Genomic DNA, 16328 nt, shown 5'->3' with positions numbered 1-16328 from the left:
CACTTGCATTTGACTCCATTCCTGAAGACTTTATTTCCCACACATTCCATTGTTTCTTCAAATTAATTGCAGAAAGCCTATGAGGATCTGTGCGCCATTAAGGAGTTGAGGATGTTTTTAGTTTGAGTACAGGAAGATCATTAGGGGTTAAACTATGTGTGTGTGAACTTTGGCTGCACTCCCTCCTCCTTCCCTCCTTCTTCCTTTAGTAGAGAAACATTCAGATCCTCTGGATGGTAATCCAGGATTATAATTTGTTACCGTATAATCCAGTGGGGTGTCAAGCGGACTAGTTGGTGCATATGAGAATGCCTGCTCTGGAGGCCACAGCGTGACTTGTGAAGTCCATACAGGAGTCAATTGGTCAGAGGAGTCAAATGTATACGGTATTGTGGGGGCACCATGTGTAGCATTTATATTCTGTGCAGCATTGGAAATGTTAAGACTTGTTACTTGTTGAAGCTGCCTGACTGTGGAGAGATCTCCGATCACCTGCCACTGGTTGTCTTTCTCTATTTCTTCTTCCTCTGAGTTTTACTCCATCATCTTAGTCACTGCTTTTAATAAGGGGATCATGTTTCTCAGAGGTTCTTGTCCATGCTGCAATCTGTGCACCATAGTCATGTTTCTCTATCTGCTGTGATCACGGTTAAACCCTTTCCATCTCTCAGCATCAATACATTGTCTTTTGGGCAAACCTGACATTTTTTAAATTTTAGCTGTATCTTTTATTGCCCACTGTCATTGTTCTAATTATATCAGGTCTTGCATTTTAAGTCTTCGATCCGTGTTCTGCCTTGGTTTGGAGAAATTAGTTTCCCAACACTGACCAAAAAAAGCCTCCTTTCCTGGAGAGAAAGTAATTGCGCGTTAAAGGCTCACTTACCCCATGGATTTAACTTTTCTGTTCGGAATGAAGGGCTCTCTCTTGTTCAGTCCAGGACCAAACTCAAAGATGAAAGTATCTCGCTTTAGGAAGGAAACGGGAAGTTTTTATATATCTGTTTCCTTAGTCTAGAAATCCATTCCGCGAATCTCCAAGCGCACAGGTTTTGTGCTGATATTAATGCGAGAGAAAGTTTATCCCCTGCAGCTGTTGGGTTCTCAAGAACCTTTCTGCATTGTGTAACTCAGTACTAACTGAACCTGTTCTGTAACTTTACGTGCTTACAGCTCCTAAGAGCTCTCATTTTTCAATTTTATTACAGTTAAGGTATAATTAGTAGAAAATAAATTTAAGGAACTGACTTGGTACAATGGCGACATCTTCGTACAGGATCATGCTGATATCCATTAGCTCTGTAGAACGATACATTGTTGCACAAGTGTAAATTAAGGCTGACTGCATGGCAAGGGTGTGTATTTTATACATAAGTATCAGTGGGACTGAAAGAAAAACTGAAATTCATTGATTAAGACATGTGATCTATTACTTTTTTTCACGTAGTGTACATTCGACGTAAAATCTATATTTAAACAATAAATCAAGAAATCATTGTGTGATGACAAAGTCCTTTTTCATCTTCTGTTACATGGACCTCCGTACTCTAATGAGGCATTCTGTACTTTGCTGGAAAATGTACTTTTTTGGTAATGCTTATAATTGTATTTTCCTTTCCGCTTTCTGGCAGTGGGAATATGAATATGAATATTAGAACCTCCGTTCTCTGGAGCAACTGCACAGTGCGAGTCTGAAGAAGGCGAAGTCCACAAGCTGCAAGTAGTCTTATCAGAAACAAAAAGCTCAGAAGTCTGCTTCCTCCAGATAAATGACAACATTATGTTAGTGTTTGTATTTACTTTATTTTATTACTTTTTTCTTTTATTTAACTATAACTTATTTTTATGTAAATGTAGAAAAAAAATCTCAAATCTGCATTATTGCTATGTGCAACATTTGTGTGTTGTACAATTTCTATGGAAATGTCACAAAAAAGTTGCATATTCTATATAGATCAAGGCTGTCATGTAAAAGGCATGGAACAAAAAAACTTTATCCTGCAACCAATTTTTAACATGAATAATAGTTGCAATTTGTGAGCTAGAGGTTAGGACTGGGATAGAGGATAAGTTCCAGATCACTGCGGCCATTGGGACCACCATCAATCCTGAGGACTGGGACTCTGAAGAGCCCATGTGAATGGAGTGGATGGGCACATGATCAGCTATATCTCCATTCACATTGACTCTCCAGAGCCCTGGTTCCAGTGATCAGAAAGTTATCCACCACCCCATATACAGAATAATGCCACGGTCACATGTTCAGTATTTGGTCAGTATTTTACATCAGTATTTGGCCGGCTTCACACTCAGCGTATGAAAATACGGTCCGTATATTACGGCCGTAATACGCTGAAATGTCCCGAAAAAGTGGTCCGTAGCTCCTCCGTAGGCAGGGTGTGTCAGCGTTTTTTGCGCATGGCATCCTCCGTATGTAATCCGTATGGCATCCATACTGCGTGGTTTTCTCGCAGGCTAGCAAAACCAACATACCGCTATAGAAATGATCCATGTGTCCCAAAAAGAAAAAAAAATATATATATATACTGTCTATATATATATATATATGTATATATATATATATATATATATATGTCAGTGAGACACATATATGTATATATATTAATATTTATTCCAGCGCTATACAGCTTGAAAGCCGGTAATTCAATTACCGGCTTTTTCTTTCTCCTTCCTAAAACCCGACATGATTTGAGACATGGTTTACATACAGTAAACCATGTCTTCTCTCCATTTTTTTTGCAGATTCCACACTACTAATGTCAGTAGAGTGTATCTGCAAAATTTGGCCGTTCTAGCTCTTAAAATAAAGGGTTAAATGGCGGAAAAAATTGGCGTGGGCTCCCGCGCAATTTTCTCCACCAGAGTAGTAAAGCCAGTGACTGAGGGCAGATATTAATAGCCTGGAGAGGGTCCATGGTTATTGGCCCCCCCCTGGCTAAAAACATCTGCCCCCAGCCACCCCAGAAAAGGCACATCTGGAAGATGCGCCTATTCTGGCACTTGGCCACTCTCTTCCCATTCCCGTGTAGCGGTGGGATATGGGGTAATGAAGGGTTAATGCCACCTTGCTATTGTAAGGTGACATTAAGCCAGATTAATAATGGAGAGGCGTCAATTATGACACCTATCCATTATTAATCCAATTGTAGTAAAGGGTTAAATAAAACACAAACACATTATTTAAAATTATTTTAATGAAATAAAAACAATGGTTGTTGGAGTATTTTATTCTACGCCCAATCCAGTCACTGAAGACCCTCGTTCTGTGAAAGAAAAAACATAATAAACCAACAATATACTTACCCTCCGCAGATCTGTAACGTCCAACGATGTAAATCCTTCTGAAGGGGTTAAAACATTTTGCAGCAAGGAGTTCCGCTAATGCAGGCTGCTCCTCGCTGCAAAACCCCGGGGAATGAGGCTAAAAATAGATCAATGAGCTATATTTAGCTTCATTTGCGGTGAGGCGCCCTCTGCTGGATGTTCATAGATCGTGGGAACTTACCTAGAAAGCCTGGGAGCTTTACATCGTTGGACGTTACAGATCTGCGGAGGGTAAGTATATTGTTGGTTTATTATGTTTTTTCTTTCACAGAACGAGGGTCTTCAGTGACTGGATTGGGCGTAGAATAAAATACTCCAACAACCATTGTTTTTATTTCATTAAAATAATTTTAAATAATGTGTTTGTGTTTTATTTAACCCTTTACTACAATTGGATTAATAATGGATAGGTGTCATAATTGACGCCTCTCCATTATTAATCTGGCTTAATGTCACCTTACAATAGCAAGGTGGCATTAACCCTTCATTACCCCATATCCCACCGCTACACGGGAATGGGAAGAGAGTGGCCAAGTGCCAGAATAGGCGCATCTTCCAGATGTGCCTTTTCTGGGGTGGCTGGGGGCAGATATTTTTAGCCAGGGGGGGGCCAATAACCATGGACCCTCTCCAGGCTATTAATATCTGCCCTCAGTCACTGGCTTTACTACTCTGGCGGAGAAAATTGCGCGGGAGCCCACGCCAATTTTTTCCGCCATTTAACCCTTTATTTTAAGAGCTAGAACGGCCAAATTTTGCAGATACACTCTACTGACATTAGTAGTGTGGAATCTGCAAAAAAAATGGAGAGAAGACATGGTTTACTGTATGTAAACCATGTCTCAAATCATGTCGGGTTTTAGGAAGGAGAAAGAAAAAGCCGGTAATTGAATTACCGGCTTTCAAGCTGTATAGCGCTGGAATAAATAGTAATATATATACATATATGTGTCTACTGACATATATATATATATATATATATATATATATATATATATATACCTATTCTATGTGTCCACATTTATTCTACCTATTCTACTGTAAGCTGTCAGTGTGATTTTACTGTACACCGCACTGAATTGCCGGCTTTTCTCTCTAACAGCGCTGCGTATTTCTCGCAAGTCACACTGCTTGTCCGTGTGTAATCCGTATTTTTCACGCTTCCATAGACTTTCATTGGCGTATTTCTTGCGCAGTACGGTGACAAACGCAGCATGCTGCGATTTTCTACGGCCGTAGAAAGCCGTATAATACTGATCAGTAAAATACGGCAGATAGGAGCAGAGGCATAGAGAATAATTGTGCCGTATTTTTTGCGAGTTTTACGGACGTAGTTTCTGCGCTCTTACGTCCGTAAAACTCGCAAGTGTGAAGCCGGCCTTTGTGAGCAGAAACCTTGAGTGGAACAGTCAGAGGAAAAGTATAATAGAAACACGTCATCACTTCTGTATTTTTCACCCACTCCTGATTTTGGCTTACAAATACTGGTGTAAAATCCATATAGGAAACATAATCAGAGCAGAAAACATAACACCTAATAATATCAACTCAAATATATAATATAAACTGAAACCATTTTTTATACATTATTTTTTCTGGACATTTACTCCGTGGTTTCAGTTTCTATTATTGTAAAATCCATGTAGTAGACAAATTCCAGCAACACATCCAAAAAAGATAAAAACAGCTATTTATTAAATCATATTAAAATTAAAATGGAAATTTTCCTGGGATCTAGACTGAACAAACATGTTCTTCTGATAGCATGATCCCGTATTGTTTAGACTAAGTTTTATAATGCCGAACAGGGACGTGACATCAATGTGGTAATTTTATCAAGGTTTTAACATAAAAACAAACAAAAACAAGCCTTGAAAAGTAGCAAAGAGAATTAACAGATATGCATTAGATCTGATTTAACCCCTTAGTGACAGAGCCAATTTGGTACTTAATGAACAGGCCAATTTTTGCAATTCTGACCACTGTTACTTTATGAGGTTATAACTCTGGAACGCTTCAACGGATCCCGCTGATTCTGAGATTGTTTTTTCGTGACATATTGTACTTCATGTTAGTGGTAACATTTCTTCGATATTACTTGCGATTATTTATGAAAAAAACGGAAATATGGCGAAAATTTTTAAAATTTTGCAATTTTCAAACTTTGTATTTTTATGCCCTTAAATCAGAGAGATATGTCACGAAAAATAGTTAATAAATAACATTTCCCACATGTCTACTTTACATCAGCACAATTTTGGAAACAAAATTTTTTTTTGTTAGGGAGTTATAAGGGTTAAAAGTTGACCAGCAATTTCTCATTTTTACAACACCATTTTTTTTTAGGGACCACATCACATTTGAAGTCATTTTGAGGGGTCTATATGATAGAAAATAATGAAGTGTGACACCATTCTAAAAACTACACCCCTCAAGGTTCTCAAAACCACATTCAAGAAGTTTATTAACCCTTTACGTGCTTCACAGGAACTGAAACAATGTGGAAGGAAAAAATGAACATTTAACTTTTTTTTGCAAACATCTTAATTCAGAACCATTTTTTTTATTTTCACAAGTGTAAAAACAGAAATGTAACCATACATTTTGTTATGCAATTTCTCCTGAATACGCCAATACCCCATATGTGGGGGTAAACCACTGTTAGGGCGCACCGCAGAACTTAGAAGTGAAGGAGCGCCGTTTGACTTTTTCAATGCAGAATTGCCTGGAATTGAGATCGGACGCCATGTCACGTTTAGAGAGCCCCTGATGTGCCTAAACAGTGGAAACCCCCCACAAGTGACACCATTTTGGAAACTAGACCCCTTAAGGAACTTATCTAGATGTGTGGTGAGCACTTTGAACCCCCAAGTGCTTCACAGAAGTTTATAACGTAGAGCCGTGAAAATAAAAAATCGCTTTTGTTTACACAAAAATGATCTTTTTGCCCACAAATTTTTATTTTCACAAGGGTAACAGGAGAAATTAGACCACTAAAGTTGTTGTGCAATTTCTCCTGAGTGCGTCGATACCCAATATGTGGGGGTAAACCACTGTTTGGGTGCACCGCAGAGCTTGGAAGAGAAAGAGTGCCGTTTTACTTTTTCAATGTAGAATTGGCTGGAATTGAGATCGGACACCATGTCGCGTTTGGAGAGCCCCTGATGTGCCTAAACAGTAGAAATCCCCCAGAAGTGACCCCATTTTGGAAACTAGACCCCCCATGGAACTTATCTAGATGTGTGGTGAGAACCTTGAATGCCCAAGTGCTTCACAGAAGTTTATAATGCAGAGCCGTGAAAATAAAAAAAAAATTTTTTTCCACAAAAAAGATTTTTTAGCCCCCAAGTTTTTATTTTCACAAGGGTAACAAGAGAAATTGGACCCCAAAAGTTGTTGTCCAATTTGTCCTGAGTATGCTGGTACCCCATATGTGGGGGTAAACCACTGTTTGGGCGCACGGCAGAGCTCGGAAGGAAGGAGCGCCGTTTTGGAATGCAGACTTTGATAGAATGGTCTGCGGGTATTATGTTGCGTTTGCAGAGCCCCTGATGTACCTAACCAGTAGAAACCCTCCACAAGTGACCCTATTTTGGAAACTAGACCCCCAAAGGAACTTATCTAGATGTGTGTGAGAACTTTGAATGCCCAAGTGCTTCACAGAAGTTTAGAATGCAGAGTCGTGAAAATAAAAAAAAAATTTTTTCCACAAAAAAGATATTGTAGCCCCCAAGTTTTTATTTTCACAAGGGTAACAGGAGAAATTGGACTGCAATAGTTGTTGTCCAATTTATCCCAAGTACGCTGATGCGCCATATGTGGGGGTAAACCACTGTTTGGGCGCACGGCAGAGCTCGGAAGGGAAGGAGCGCCTTTTTGGAATGCAGACTTTGATAGAATGGTCTGTGGGCATTATGTTGCGATTGCAGAGCCCCTGATGTACCTAAACTGTAGTAACCCCCCACAAGTGACCCCATTTTGGAAACTAGACCCCCCAAGGAACTTATCTAGATGTGTGGTGAGAACTTTGAATGCCCAAGTGCTTCACAGAAGTTTAGAATGCAGAGTCGTGAAAATAAAAAATATTTTTTTTTTCACAAAAAAGATTTTGTAGCCCCCAAGTTTGTATTTTCACAAGGCTAACAAAAGAAATTGGACCCCAGAAGTTGTTGTCCAATTTATCCCGAGTACGCTGATGCCCCATATGTGGGGGTAACCCACTGTTTGGGCGCACGGCAGAGCTCAGAAGGGAGGGAGCACCATTTGACTTTTTGAGCGCAAAATTGGCTGTCGTGTTTGGAGACCCCCTGATGTACCTAAACAGTGGAAACCCCCCAATTCTAGCTCCAACCCTAACCCCAACACACCCCTAACCCTAATCCCAACCTGATCCATAATCCTAATCACTAACCCTAACCATAATCACAACCCTTACCCCAAAACAACCCTAATGTCAACCCTAACCATAACCCTAATCAAAACCCTAAATCCAACACACCCTTAATCCTAATCTCAACCCTAACCTCAAACCTAACCCTAATCCCAATACACCCCTAATCACAACCCTAACCTTAACCCTAATCCCAAACCTAACCCTAATCCCAAGCGTAACCCTAACCCTAACCCTAATACCAACCCTAATCCAAACCCTAACCCTAATCCCAGCTCTAACCCTAACTTTAGCCCCAACCCTACCCCTAACCCTAACCCTACCCCTACCCCTAACCCTACCCCTACCCCTAACCCTACCCCTAACCCTACCCCTAACCCTACCCCTACCCCTAATTTTAGCCCCAACTGCTGTTCTCCTGCCGGCCGGCAGATGGAGACAGATGGCGGGCGCACTGGGCATGCGTCCGCCATGTTCTTCTGCCGGCGGCCAGGAGGAGCAGCAAGAGGATCCAGGGACCTAGGTGAGTATGCTAGGGTCCCCGAATCCCCCTATTTCTCTGTCCTCTGACATCAGAGGACAGAGAATTACACTTTACTTTTTTTTTTTTTTGCGGTCGCCGGTAAACAGTTAATTACCGGCGATCGCAAAACAGGGGTCGGTAATACCGACCCCGATCATGCTCTTTGGGGTCTCGGCTACCTCCGGCAGCCGAGACCCCAAAGATTCTCCCGGTGCCGGCCGGCGGGCGCACTGCGCATGCGCCAGCCATTTTGAAGATGGCGACGCCCACCGGGAGACACGAGGAGCATCGGGGGAGCTAGGTGAGTATTGGGGGGCCTCCTGGGACCCCTTTTCTCTGTCCTCCGATGTGCGATCACATCGGAGGACAGAGAAATTAAAAAGAGATCGCTTTTTTTTTTTTTTTTTTTTTTTTGCGATCGCCGGTAAACGGTTAATTACCGGCGATCGCAAATGCGGGGTGGGTTAAAAACCCCCCGAATCATGTTCTCTGGGGTCTCGGCTACCCTCGGCAGCCGAGACCCTGGAGAAAATCGGCCTCTGGGGGGCGCTATGGACTTTTTCCACAGCGCCGTTAATTAACGGCGCTGTGGTTTAAGTACCCTTAGCGGCCGCCGTTAAAAGGCGTATCGGCGGTCGCTAAGGGGTTAATATTCATAGCAGTTGGAGTTCTTGTGTCCAATATAAATAAACAAAATGCTTCACAATTGTGAAGGGTTCGCAATCGATCTCCTCCCCTTTTAGGTGAGGACATTTTTTCGAAAGCATTAAGCCTTAAAGAATCAACATTACTTTTGTGGGTGTTTAGGAAACGTTGTGATGTACAGTTCTGGCCAAAAGTATTGACACCCCTGCAATTCTGTCAGATAATACTCAGTTTCTTCCTGAAAATGATTGCAATCGCAAATTCTTTGGTATTATTATCTTCATTTATTTTGTCTTAAATAAAAAAACACAGAAGAGAATGAAGCAAAAAGCAAAACATTGATCATTTCCCACAAAACTCCAAAAATGGGCCAGACAAAAGTATTGGCACCCTCAGCCTAATACTTGGTTGCACAACCTTTAGCCAAAATAACTGCGATCAACCGCTTCCGGTAACCATCAATGAGTTTATTACAATGCTCTGCTGGAATTTTAGACCATTCTTCTTTGGCAAACTGCTCCAGGTCCCTGATATTTGAAGGGTGCCTTCTCCAAACTGCCATTTTTAGATCTCTCCGCAGGTGTTCTATGGGATTCAGGTCTGGGCTCATTGCTGGCCACCTTAGAAGTCTCCAGTGCTTTCTCTCAAACCATTTTCTAGTGCTTTTTGAAGTGTGTTTTGAGTCATTGTCCTGCTGGAAGACACATGACCACTGAGGGAGACCCAGCTTTCTCACACTGGGCCCTACATTATGCTGCAAAATTTGTTGGTAGTCTTCAGACTTCATAATGCCATGCACACGGTCAAGCAGTCCAGTGCCAGAGGCAGCAAAGCAACCCCAAAACATCAGAGAACCTCCGCCATGTTTGACTGTAGGGACCGTGTTCTTTTCTTTGAATGCCTCTTTTTTTTCTCCTGTAAACTCTATGTTGATGCCTTTGCCCAAAAAGCTCTACTTTTGTCTCATCCGACCAGAGAACATTCTTCCAAAACGTTTTAGGCTTTTTCAGGTGAGTTTTGGCAAACTCCAGCCTGGATTTTTTATGTCTCAGGGTAAGAAGTGGGGTCTTCCAGGGTCTTCTACCATACAGTCCCTTTTCATTCAGATGCCGACGGATAGTACGGGTTGACACTGATGTACCCTCGTACTGCAGGGCAGCTTGAACTTGTTTGGATGCTAGTCGAGGTTCTTTATCCAACATCAGCACAATCTTGTGTTGAAATCTCTTGTCAATTTTTATTTTCCGTCCACATCTAGGGAAGTTAGCCACAGTGCATGGGCTTTAAATTTCTTGATGACACTGCGCACGCTAGACACAGGAACATTCAGGTCTTTGGAGATGAACTTGTAGCCTTGAGATTGCTCATGCTTCCTCACAATTTGGTTTCTCAAGTCCTCAGACAGTTCTTTGGTCTTCTTTCTTTTCTCCATGCTCAATGTGGTACACACAAGGACACAGGACAGAGGTTGAGTCAACTTTAATCCATGTCAACTGGCTGCAAGTGTGATTTAGTTATTGCCAACACCTGTTAGGTGCCACAGGTAAGTTACAGGTGCTGTTAATTACACAAATTAGAGAAGCATCACATGATTTTTCGAACAGTGCCTATACTTTTGTCCACCCCCTTTTTTATGTTTGGTGTGGAATTACATCCAATTTGGCCTTAGGCCAATCTTTTTGTGTTTTTTCATTTAAGACAAATTAAATGAAGATAATAATAACAACAAAGAATTTGTGTTTGCAATCATTTTCAGGAAGAAACTGAGTATTATCTGACAGAATTGCAGGGGAGTCAATACTTTTGGCCACAACTGTACCTGAGAGACTGTGTGTTTTCTTATTCTGTGCATCATAAATATTTTCGGCTATTCACCTTCTAAGTGGATGTGTAATGCCTCCCACATATTGCAACCTACATGTTTCTCATGTTATTACACATATGATGAAGGTTCTGCCACAATTAAGGAAAAATTTGATTCTTGGTCCTGCCAGTGGTAGTTGAAGTACATTCTTTGGTAATATATATATATATATATATATATATATATATATATATATATATATATATATATATATATATATGCAGAAACCATATCTTTTTTAGACATATTTATATATTTAGGTTGCCAACTAGAGATGTCACTGGTTAGTCAATGTGTTACCTGTACACTGACACTATATATTGTACACTCTATACAGAGGTCCTGTGTATATTGTCACCAGTGATCGCTGTATTACCTGTATCCTGACGATATGTACAGAGCTCCCGTGTATAATGTCCCCGGTGATTACTGTATTACCTATACACTGACACTATATACAGAGCTCCTGTGTACAATGTCACTGGTGATTACTGTATTACCTGTACACTATACACTATATACAGAGCTCCTGTGTATAATGTCACTGGTGATCCCTGCATTACCTGTACACTATACACAGAGCTCTTGTGTATAATGCCACTGGTGATCACTGTATTACCTGTACATTATACACAGAGCTCTTGTGTATAATGTCACTGGTGATCACTGTATTACCTGTACACTGACACTTTACACTGTATGCTATGTACAGAGCTCCTGTGTATAATGACATCTATGGAAATATTAATATTGTGTTTTTTTAATTAATGATCAGTATTGTAATATTGGTCACTATGTGGTGGTAATATGTGGTCTGGTCATGGTTTGGCGGTATTTCTCCCATGTATTTTGGCTGTGCATTTAATCTGGTGTTCGATGAGAACTGTTAATGTGTGATTAGTGAAGACGTGGTGCAGAAGTTAAGTTTTTCGAAGAGTGGACAGTGGGACTATGGAAGGTATGAGCAGTGGAGGTGAAGTCTCAACAGGACCCCGAAAATTTTGACAGTATTGGGCCCTGTAATTCCTGGTGCAGCCCGACACACACACACACACACACAAACACACATGCTCAATTTTGATTAAAGTGACCTTATTAAACTTGGGTCATGGAGTAAAAGTTCACATTATCTAAGCATGTAGCAAATCAAAAGTAGCCAACCATACCTATTCACACTTGTGAAGGAAGGCAAGCAAGATAAACACTTAGAGCATAAAACTATTAAGGGAATATAAATGATAACAAAAAGATTAAAAGCAAAAGCAACGCTGCCTCACAATGTAGGGGAAAGCCTAAATATACCCACGAGTACTAAGAGAACTAAGTAATGTAATAGACACGCCATTATTTCTAAAAATGTAGGGACTCTATAGTGACGGGGTCTGTTCCACAAGACTGGCACATAGCAAATATGGTACCAATATTCAAAAAGGGCTCTAAAAGTGAACCTGGAAATTATAAGCCAGTAAATCTAACCTCTATTGTTGGTAAAATATGTGAAGGGTTTCTGAGGGATGTTATTCTGGATTATCACAATGAGAATAACTGTTTAACTCCATATGAGGATGGGTTTATGAGGAATCGCTCCTCTCAAACTAATCTAATCAGTTTTTATGAAGGGGTAAGCTATAGACTGGACCAAGGTGAGTCATTGGACGTGGTATATCTTGATTTTTCCAAAGCGTTTGATACCGTGCCACACAAGAGGTTGGTACACAAAATGAGAATGCTGGGTCTAGGGGAAAATGTGTGTAAATGGGTTAGTAACTGGCTTAGTGATGGAAAGCAGAGAGTGATTATAAATGGTATATTCTCTAACTAGGTCACTGTGACCAGTAGGGTACCGCAGAGGTTGGTGTTGGGACATATTCTCTTCAGCATATTTGTTAACGATCTGGCAGAAGGTTTACACAGTAAAATGTTGATATTTGCAGATGATACAAAACTATGTAAAGCAGTCAATACAAGAGAAGATAGTATTCTGCTTCAGATGGATCTGGATAAGTTGGAAACTTGGGCTGAAAGGTGGCAGATGAGGTTTAACAATGATAAATGTAATGTTATACACATGGGAAGAAGGAATCAATATCACCATTACACACTGAACGGGAGACCACTGAGTAAATCTGACAGGGAGAAGGACTTTGGTGTCCTAGTTAATGATAAACTTACCTGGAGCAGCCAGTGCCAGGCAGCAGCTGCCAAGGTAAACAGGATGCATTAAAGAGGTCAGGATACACATTATGAGAGCATTATACTGCCTCTGTACAAATCCCTAGTTAGACCGCACATGGAGTACTGTGTCCAGTTTTGGGCACCGGTGCTCAGGAAGGATATAATGGCACTAGAGAGAGTACAAAGGAGGGCAACAAAATTACTAAAGGGGATGGGGGAACTACAATACCCAGAGAGATTAGCAAAATTAGGATCATTTATTCTAGAAAAAAGACGACTGAGGGGCGATCTAATAACCATGTACAAGTATATAAGGGGACAATACAAATATCTCTCCAAGGATCTGTTTATACCAAGGAAGGTGACGGTTACAAGGGGACATTCTCTGAGTCTGGAGAAGAGAAGGTTTTTCCACCAACATAGAAGAGGATTCTTTACTGTTAGGGCAGTGAGAATCTGGAATTGCTTGCCTGAGGAGATGGTGATGGCGAACTCAGTCAAAGAGTTCAAGAGAGGCCTGGATGTCTTCCTGGAGTGTAACAATATTGTATCTTACAGATATTAGGTTCTTTAGAAGGACGTAGATCTAGGGATTTATTCTGATGGAATATAGGCAGAACTAGATGGACAAATGTATTTTTTTGGCCTTACTAACTATGTTACTATGTTACTAACAGAAAATACCCATGAAGGCTAGCAAGATAATAAAGCCTGTGTATCAGGGTAAAAGTAACAATTTTGGTTTGCTACTGTCATAGTAACACTATTGGATCATACGTTTATGATTTAATATTATATAAGCATATAGAAACTTGATTCCAGCTCACCCAGTTGCACTATGTTCATCCACCTGGGGCTCAGACACCGGCCTCAACCTGGCATCAGATCAAAAATAATAGAAAAAAATTGCATTAAGCAGTCTTACTCATGATTCATGACCATGTAAATTTTTCTTTTGTATGCACTATATTTTCTTTTGAAAAATAAAACAAAAGGAAATCCAGTCCTGTTGAGCCGGACTCCAATTTATTCTATTATCTAAGCATGTCTGCTTCTTCAAAAGCTGCATGTAGTCAACTGCAAGCATTTTTTGACCACATCAACTGCGTCATGACTACGTCACAGCTACGCTGTCTAGCCTTGCCCTGACATGCCCAGAGACTGAATGATGAAAGAAAACCTGCTCTTTTCTTATTGATTATTAATTGCATAATAATGTAGAAACATTGATTGAGATTCCACAAGACTGGCATTGTTAACACCATCGTGATGCTAGGGCGTGCTGGAGTGTTTGCCGACTGGGGTGCGCCTCTGTGTGCTACGTCAGAAATTTAATTACAGTCATGTACTGGAGTAAGATTTCTGCAGTAGGGAACGCCATACCTTGTCATGAATTAGACAACATTTGGTGTCTTGCACCCGCCATGTCCCTGTTCTGCCCCAGGTCTGCCTATTTTCGTGGAGCCAGGAGAAAATGGCGTGAAGACATCAAAAAGACGCACAATTGAGGCTTGGCAGCTTTTCAAAGCTTTCATGATAGAATTTTGGTGGGAAAGCTTTCGTTAATCAGACTTGTTGTTAGCATTTTTTCTCTCGTCATTTGAAACGGAAGCTCTATTGGAGTGAGAAATGAACGACCACATAAACAATACTGTATGCGAAAACCACGAAAATTATTGAAACATGCCGTATAGATGCAACATCACACCAATCGACTTACTAAAATAAGTACTAAATCAGGCCTGGGCAAACTGCGTCCCGCGGACCATATCCGTCCCTCTGACTGATTCTGTCCGGCCCGCTGACAGGCAATAGCCAGAAGGCAGGAAAGGGACTCATAGCTCTGCCCACCAGGAGCGCCATCTTTTCATTGGTGGATGCAGGGCTGCTGTGCTCCTTGTTTGCAGAGCTGCTCAATCTTCTGCAGGAGCTGTTCAGGAGGAGGAAAGATTGCACTCATAATGGGAAAGTAGCTGCTAAAGGTACCTTCACATTTAGCGACGCTGCAGCGATCCAGGCAACGATCCCGATCGCTGCAGTGTCGCTGTTTGGTCACTGGAGAGCTGTCACACAGACAGCTCTCCAGCGACCAACGATGCCGGTCCCCTGGTAACCAGGGTAAACATCGGGTTACTAAGCGCAGGGCCGCGCTTAGTAACCCGATGTTTACCCTGGTTACCAGCGTAAACGTAAAAAAAAAAAAAACACTACATACTTACCTTCCGCTGTCTGTCCTCCGGCGATGTGCTTCTCTGCACTGACAGTGAGTGACCAGCCGGAAAGCACAGTGGTGACGTCACCGCTGTGCTCTGCTTTCCGGCTGGCCGGCGCTCACAGTGCAGAGAAGCACATCGCCGGAGGACAGACAGCGGAAGGTAAGTATGTAGTGTTTTTTTTTTTTACGTTTACGCTGGTAACCAGGGTAAACATCGGGTTACTAAGCGCGGCCCTGCGCTTAGTAACCCGATGTTTACCCTGGTTACCAGTGAAGACATCGCTGAATCGGCGTCACACACGCCGATTCAGCGATGTCTGCGGGAGATCCAGCGACGAAATAAAGTGCTGGCCTTCTAGCTCCGACCAACGACGGCACAGCAGGATCCAGATCGCTGCTGCGTGTCAAACTCAACGATATCGCTAGCCAGGACGCTGCAACGTCACGGATCGCTAGCGATATCGGTGAGTGTAAGGTACCTTTAGTGGAGCACCATATTGTATGAGATAACCCCTAGGAGGCGGCATTATTTGTGTGCTGTGCTGATTAGGTCACTGCACCAGCACTGCCTCCTTTCACCTCTAACCCCCTAAATGTCAGATAACTGCTCAGACTGCAGTTTATTTTCAGGTAGAGCGGGTAATTATCAGCAGCCACACCTCACTGAGTCTTTTCCTGGCAGCTCAAGCTGCTAGGATATAATACACTTGTATTCCTAGTGAATCCTGGTTTCAGCGCCCCCACCTCCACTACAGGCAGCCTATAGATGGGACATTTTATGTGCTTCTCAAAGTGCTCTTCTACTCATCATGTACTCTGCTGTCACCTCACCTTTCTGTGAAGGTTAACCCTTCCCTCCCCCTTTGGACTGAGCTTGTGTTAAATTCTGCTGTGCAGATGAGGTATGAGTTAGGCCACATTCACATGTTGCGTCGGGTCCCTGCGGGTTCTCCCGCAGCGGATTTGATAAATCTGCAGGGCAAACCCGCTGCGGTTATCCCTGCAGATTTATCGCAGTTTGTCCTGCGGGTTCCGCTGCGGGATTTTACCCCTACTATTGATGCTGCATATGCAGCAATATGCAGCATCAATAGTAATGTTAAAAATAATAAAATAATTATATACTTACCCTCTGACGTCCCGATCTCCTCGGCACTGCAGGCGGCGGTCC

At 41.8% G+C, this 16328-nt stretch overlaps 1 long non-coding RNA gene across 2 annotated transcripts in view; it reads left to right on the top strand.

Moving 5' to 3' along the window:
• Positions 1-219: 219 nt before the first annotated feature.
• LOC138644722 (uncharacterized) overlaps positions 220-16328 on the top strand; it is a 66664-nt gene continuing 50555 nt past the window's right edge. The window contains exons 1-2 of one of the 2 annotated variants that reach the window (XR_011314649.1): positions 220-363; positions 1632-1782. This is a non-coding gene — a long non-coding RNA (uncharacterized lncRNA). Of the gene's footprint in view, positions 387-1631; positions 1783-16328 lie in introns of both variants that reach the window. The other variant, XR_011314648.1, reaches the window with a different exon arrangement.

This window comes from Ranitomeya imitator, chromosome 7 (assembly GCF_032444005.1).
Source record: "Ranitomeya imitator isolate aRanImi1 chromosome 7, aRanImi1.pri, whole genome shotgun sequence".
Classification (NCBI taxonomy): domain Eukaryota; kingdom Metazoa; phylum Chordata; class Amphibia; order Anura; family Dendrobatidae; genus Ranitomeya; species Ranitomeya imitator.
Note: the sequence above shows the minus strand (reverse complement) of the source record. Positions and strands in the feature narration are given on the sequence as shown.